Source organism: Macadamia integrifolia, unplaced genomic scaffold (assembly GCF_013358625.1).
Source record: "Macadamia integrifolia cultivar HAES 741 unplaced genomic scaffold, SCU_Mint_v3 scaffold972, whole genome shotgun sequence".
Lineage (NCBI taxonomy): Eukaryota > Viridiplantae > Streptophyta > Magnoliopsida > Proteales > Proteaceae > Macadamia > Macadamia integrifolia.
The window spans coordinates 212,320-219,784 of NW_024870606.1; positions in this window are offsets into that span (position 1 = coordinate 212,320).

The following is a 7,465-nucleotide window of genomic DNA, read 5'->3' on the forward strand; positions in this document are numbered from 1 at the left end:
GAAGTTGAGGACTTACTTGTGGCTGCCAATTGTGGAAAGGAATTCGCTGCTCTTCCAATCCTGTAAAAAAGGTTAGTACTTCGATCCTAATTCTTCCTTAGCTGGGCTTCACAAGTGCCAGTTCAGGGAAATATGGTCTCCAGGTTGGGTCTTTAAAGCCAATATGGACTATCTGGGACTGATGGTTACAAGAGAGAAATTCTCTATTCTTCCAATCTTGTAATAAATAAAAAACATTTGATTATTTTTTTATTTTCCTTAGCTAGGGTTCACATGTGCCAGGTCAGAGAAATATGGTCTCCAGCTTGGTCTTTTGAGCCAATCTGGACTATCTGGGACCGATGGTTACAAGAGAGAAGAAATTCTTTGTTCTTCCAATCTTGTAATAAATAAATAAAATTTGATTTTTTTTCCTTCCCCTTGTTTGTTCATTATTTTATTTCAACATCTCAATGAAAACTTACTTTTGGCACAAAAGAAAATCTTTCTTCCTCTTTTTTTTGTTTGCTTGCAATGCTTAGGCACAATCAATTCCATAACTCAAGTCATACTTAGAATAGTTGGGATTACACAAGAGTCCAAATACTTCCTCATTCTATTACCATGTGAATTACATGAAAAGGGGGACCACTTTCCTACCACAGATAGGACAGGTGAATAACAAGGTGGGGAGACAATTCATGAGGTGGGTGAAAGTTCACTAACTCTTCTGGGTCCGTCTCCTCAGGCCCATATTGTCAACTGATGTATATAGGCAAATAAAAGGACGTGTGTGTCAATCCCATCAGTTTGACATAGTTGTGGCTTCATCAGAAAATCTTCTTGTGGCTTCCCTGGGCACCTCCATGCGATATTATGCACAGTCATTTCCTGTAAGTACTTCTTCCAATCGGTGATAAGGTCAAATTCCAGAACTTCTCTCTTATCCCGGTAATAGAAAACTCTTAGTGGGTTTCCTCTTAATGGTATGGTGAGCTTCAGTTTCTCAAGGAGACAAATTTGAAAAATAGAAGTACTTCTTTGATAATGACCTAGTCCAAATTTATGGCCATAGCTCATGTCATCAAATCCCTTGAACATTTCTGCAAGAAGCGTAGGGACGATGTCACCTCCCTTCTTCAATTGTTTTACTACCCCAATCAGAACAAATGATGCACCATTCTTGGGAGTGTGGAGAACATAACGAGCTATCATGCAAAGTAAATAAGCATCCAGGGATCACTGCTGATGGATTCCTCCCATTGGTAGATATTGGATGAAGATCTGAGCCACCTTCAGAATGTCGATCTTCCTATACCTGACAAACTATTTTACTTCTTATTCTTTCCATCCAAAGAAATCTTGAATTTTCTCTAAGCAATCTTTCTTTAAAAAGGGTTGGAACAAACTTCCTTTGGGTGGAGATACCATATAGACCCAAAATTCTTCAAGAGTTGGGCATCCCAGTGTTGAGGTACCTGTCAGAGTAATTGGTGATGTACCTTCACACATCCAATTTGGCCAAGAAATGACACATTCATAGATTCCAGCAATCCTGGTGCCCTTATATTTATGTCCAAGGTCCATTTCCTCAATCTCTTATCCAACGATCCCATGAATTTTCTTGAAACCCATACAAACAACAAGATATGATGATTTATCAAAGCCTTACTCATTGGCTAATGATTCAAATAAGCCTTTACCACTGTTGCATCAAGCTCTTATTTTTTTTTTTTTTTTTTTTTTTTTTTTTTTTTTTTTTTTTTTTTTTTTTTTTTTTTTTTATTACTTTGACTGAACAAGGGTGGAGAATAAATTGGCCTTGATAAATTGGTGTTAGGCAGCGATTTTCTTTTAGGGAATAGAATCCTGGATAAGAATGGATGGACCATAGGTGAATGACAGGTACCTAATGCCTAATGGACTTTCTTGTTAAATGACGATTCTTAGGGGACACAATCCTGGGTAAGAAGTGTCGGACCAATAGGTGGATGACAGATACCTAATGGCCCTTCATGCCAAATGGCGATTCTTGAGTGACATAAACTATAATGATCTTTTAAGATACTTTGATTATTAATTTAGGAACAAATTTATTTCCTTAGATGGTTGAGACTGCACTTGCACATGTCAAGTTGCATACGTATCCCTCGAAAGGAATCAGGTCTGACGTAGTTCAGGCTATTCACCCTTTCAGACATAATATTTCTTGAGTTGATCCATGTTAACTAGTCTAGGTATTTCTTCATCGTTGTGGTCTACGAGTTTCACAGCTTTACCTGGTAGAATTTCTTTAATAGTGAATGGGCTACTCCAATTGGGCCTGAATTTTCCTCTCGGGTCATGAATTGGGGCTCTTTGTTCTCGGAAAACAAGTTCACCCACCTCTATATAGCGAGGCTTCACATTTTTGTTAAAGGACCTGGCCATTCTCAGTTGATACTTCTTCAAATTATCCATGGCCTTCATACGCCCTTCGTCAAGAAAATTGAGCTCGTCATGTCTGGTTTTCACCCACTCTCCTTCAGGCAGTTGAATATCAAGAAGCACCCTTAGGGATGATACTAGGAATTTCATAGGTAGAACCACCTCAACCCAATATATCAAAGAGAAAGGGGTTGCCCCTGTCGAGGATCGTACAGAAGTCCAGTATGCTCATAAGGCAAGGGGTAACTTATCAGCCCAATCCTTGTGTGTTTTTGCCATTTTTTACAGAATGACCTTAATATTCTTGTTAGCTGCTTCTACTGCCCCATTAGTTTGTGGCCTATAAGTGGTAGAGCGATGCCTTCTGGTACCAAATTTTGTGTAAATTTTATCGGTCTTGCCCTAGAAGTGAGATCCTTGATCTGATATCAATTCTTGAGGTACTTCATATCGGGAAATGTTGTTTTCCTAGATGAACTTGGCCACCTTAGTAGATGTGAGGACTATATAGGACTGAACTTCTATCCACTTGGTGAAATAATCAATGGCTACCAAGATGAACTCGTGGCCGTTGGATGCTTTAAGGTTGACCTAGAAGTGAGATCCTTGATCTGATATCAATGCCCCAAGTGGAGAATGGCCAAGGAGAACTGAGTGAATATAACTCTATTGGTGGGATATGTATGATGTTAGCAAATATCTGACACTTGTGGCATTTCTTGACGAAGTCCACGCAATTTACTTCCATTATGTTCGAGTAATATCCCAGCCTGAGTATCTTCTTAGATAACATCTTGGCATTCATGTGGGGTCCATAAAGACCTTGATGAATTTCTTCCATGATGTTTATAGCTTGTTCGTCATCTACACACAACAACTGTATTCCATCATAGGACCGTTTGTATAACAGATCCTCTTGGAGGATAAACTAGGTGGAATATATTCTCATAAACTTCTTCCCTCTGTCAGTTGCTTCAATTGGATACTTCCTTTCCCTGATAATATCCACTATGTGAGTGAACCAAGACCGACCATCTACAGTGTGAGAGTTCACCAAATTCTGATAAATGGGCATGCTTCTTTGTTCTACCAAGAATGGTTAGACTCTAGCCATAGGGTTGCACTCTACAATAGAAGCCAAGGTTGCAAGGGCATCAGCAAACAGATTATTATCCCCCTAGAAGTATTCGAATGAAATCTTCTCAAAGTGTTCAATCACCTCTTCCAGATGCTCTTGATATGGCTTCAGCTTCTCATCTCTAGTTTTTCACTTTCCCTGTGTCTGACAGATGACAATGGATGAATCACCGTAAACGTTGATACTTTTTACCCCAATGGTTAAAGTATTTTCGAGCCCCAAAGCACAAGCTTCATACTCAGAAATGTTGTTGGTACATGGGAAGTCGAGGCAGAATGACGAAGGTAAATAAAGACCATCAGGAGTGACAAGCAATATTCCTACACCACATCCCATCTGATTGGTTGCTCCATCAAAGAATAACTACCATTCATTAACTATGTCTTCTTCCTCTACCACGATGACTCCTTCATCGGGAAAGGCATCATCCAAGGATCTTCCATCTTTTGTGGGGTGAGCAGCCAAATGATCGGCTATGGCCTGCCCCTTGATAGATTTTTGAGTAATATAGGTGATGTCAAATTCTGATAGCAAAAGCAACCAATGGGCCATCCTTCCTGTTAAGGCCAGTTTCTCGAAGAGATATTTGATGGGGTCCATCTTTGAGATCAAATGCACCAGATAGAAAACCATATAGTGTCATAACCTTTTAGTTTCCCAAATCAACACAGCACAAATTCTTTCTAAAGATGTATATCAAGTTTCATATTCCAAAAACTTCTTGCTGAGGTAATATATAGCATGCGCTGCCCCCCTTTTCGTTTCCTTCTGTGCTAGCAAAGAGCCCATGGAATATTCTCCCACAGACAGATACAATAGAAGTGGTTCTCCTTCCACTAGTGGTGTCAATACTGGTGGGTTTATAAGGTACTCCTTGATCTTCTCAAAGGCTTGTTGGCATTGGTCATTCCATTCCGTGGGCTAATCCTTCTTCAGCAGCTTGAAAATTGGTTCACAGATTGTAGTCAACTGAGCTATGAATCTGCTAATATATTAGATGTGACCCAGAAATCCTCGTATTTGCTTCTCAGTCCGGGGAGTGGGTGTTTCCTGAATTTCCTTGATCTTGATAGGGTCAATTTCAATGCCTCTTTCACTCACCAAGAAGCCTAATAACTTTTTCGTCATTGCCCCGAATACACACTTCTGAGGGTTCAACTTCAGCTGATACTTCTTGATTCTTTCAAAGAATTGCCTTAGTGCTGGAACATGCCCCTGTCGATCTTTAGACTTTACTATCATGTCATCCACATAGACTTCTACATCTTTGTTCATCATGTCATGCAATATGGCCATAGCTGCCCTTCGATAGGTTGCCCCAGCATTCTTCAGTCCAAAAGGCATCACCTTGTGACAATAGGTTCCCCATGGAGTGGTGAAGACTGTTTTTTTACAATCTTCTGGGTGCATGCTTATTTGGTTGTATCCAAAGAATCCATCCATGAATGATAATAAAGCATGCCCTATCGTATTATCCAACAATATATCAATGTGAGGTAATGGGAAGTCATCTTTAGGGCTTACTTTGTTAAGATCTCGGAAGTCTACGCACATTCGTACCTTTCCATCTTTCTTCGGTACTGGTACAATATTGGCCAACCATTGGGGGTACTTTACCAATTGTAGGAACCCCGCATTCCATTGCTTCACAACTTCTTCTCTAATCTTCTCACTCCATTCTAGCCACATTCTTCAGAGCTTCTGTTTTACCAGCATTGCCCCAGGGTAAGTAGGCAATTGATGCTGCACAATGTTGGGGTCGATACCAAGCATATCCTCGTAAGACCAAGCAAAGACCACAGGGAATTCTTTTAAAAGATTACTCATCCATTCTACTTCTTCTTCATCAAGGGTAGTGCCAATTTTTACCTCTTGAAGGCATTGGTTGGCTCCTAGATTAATAACCCGAGTATTGGCTTTCTTTGGTTTGCATTATTTTATTAATTCTTGATATTCATTAAGATCATCATCGAAAAAAGGAGGCAAGTTAAACTTAGAATCAAAAATTTCATTCATGAAAGAAGGAGTAACAGACTCGTCATACAAGGACTCTGAACTCTTCTCCAAAGGGGAGATTAACACAGAATCACAAACAATAGATTCGACTACAGACTCGATAATTGGCTTGATGCTTTCACCAGGGGTAATCAGGCTGGTTGACTCAAAGGCATGAGGAAACTTGAAGTTTTCCCCAATGCTTATCCAGTTCAGAAGTGGTTCAGTGGCTTGATGGATGAGGAGATGCGGCAAAGGGCCTTCTTCTTCTTCTGAGAAAGTTGCTGCTATTTCTTTAGTAGCGCAATGGTTCCTCTGGATAGGTGCTTGCTTCTTCGTGAATACTAGCTGATCAATCTTGTACTCTAGGAAGCAAAACTTTCTGAGGGTGAAGATCGATGGAGATTGCTCAATTGTTTTTCTATGAAGTTTATCTTTTCGAGCCTGTTGAGGAATGCCATACCAGTGCCTGGTCACATCTTTGGCCACCTTCACTAGCCTTCCCATTGCAATTGGTTCGGGCACAGTACATATAAACCATCATCCTCTGTGCTCTCCTCTATTTTGCATACACACTTCTTCCTCTAAAAGAATGGGGCTTGAGCTCATGCAACTCTTGGGCTCTTGGCTCTTGTAGGAGAGAGAAAATGAAACCTTTCAAATCAATGGGAAAGTGGCAGACTCCAGGGGAGCCTTATCTTCTTCTCCTATTCTCTCTTCAGGAGAAGTTGAGGACTAGGTGCCTCCTTCGATTGGATCAATGTTATAGGATCATCAGAGGAAGGCCCAGTCTCAGTCAGTGCAATTTCTGTTATCCCAGTGATGCAACTGTCTTGGTCACCTTCTTTGACTAGCATTTTCCGTTGTTCCACTTTATGAGTCACCCAATCAAACCCGTCTTGGAAGAAAATTTCAAGTCCTGGTTGCATCTTGGCGGTGGTCTCATCAAACCACGGCTCCACATTTCCACAAAAGGGGAAATCCTCTCCTTCTTTCACAAAGTACCCATTGAGAGTTGGGTAGTAAGTGACGAAAATATTCCTAGTCATCCTTAGCAATTTCTGCCCTTTGACAGTTGGAGGAGTGTACCTGAGACCATTCTTTCCTTTGTTTATCACCAAACTAGGCTCCTTTGGAACTCCTTAGTGATATTTCCCCAGTACCTTGCTAGGAAAATACTGCATATTCTTCATCATTTGATTCACTGGAAGACTCCAGATGGCTTCATAGTTAGCTGGGATTTTCTCCTTTTGGAGCTTCTTTGGAAATGCCTGCGCAAGTGGTGTCTATTTCAAAACCACTCAGTTGCACCTCCTGGTCTTGTTCTTCCCCATTTTCAATGTTGGCCAGAGTGTTAACCACTTCAAGATCTCTGGCCACTAAGACCACCTTCCCCTCATGATTGAACTTCATTTTTTAATGGAGACTAGAGGACACCACCTTCATAGGATGCAACCAAGGCCTTCCCAATAGCATGTTAAAAGCTACGGGTATATCAATGACTTGGAAATCAACATCAAACTTCACCGGGCCAATCTTTACAGCAAGGGTAATGATGCCAAGGATCTTCCTCTTGGTATTATCATATGCCCTTATGGTTTGGGTGGTTGGCCTCATTTCTTCCAAGTTGACATCGATACTCTTTGTTGATCTCAATGGCAGCACATTCAAAGTAGACCCATTGTCAACAAGAACCTGGGGAACCACTTTGTCAAGGCATTCAACTGTAATGTGGAGAGCCCAATTGTGTTGGGTTTCCTTAGGAAGCTCAGAATCTGAGAACATTAGAGGTTGCACTGCATATGTTGCTCCTACTATATGTGCAAGGTGCATTGGATTTATCTTGATTGGCACTTGTAAATTAGCAAGAGACCTCAAGACTGCTTCATGGTGCAAAGGGGATGCCATCAACAATCCCCAAATGGA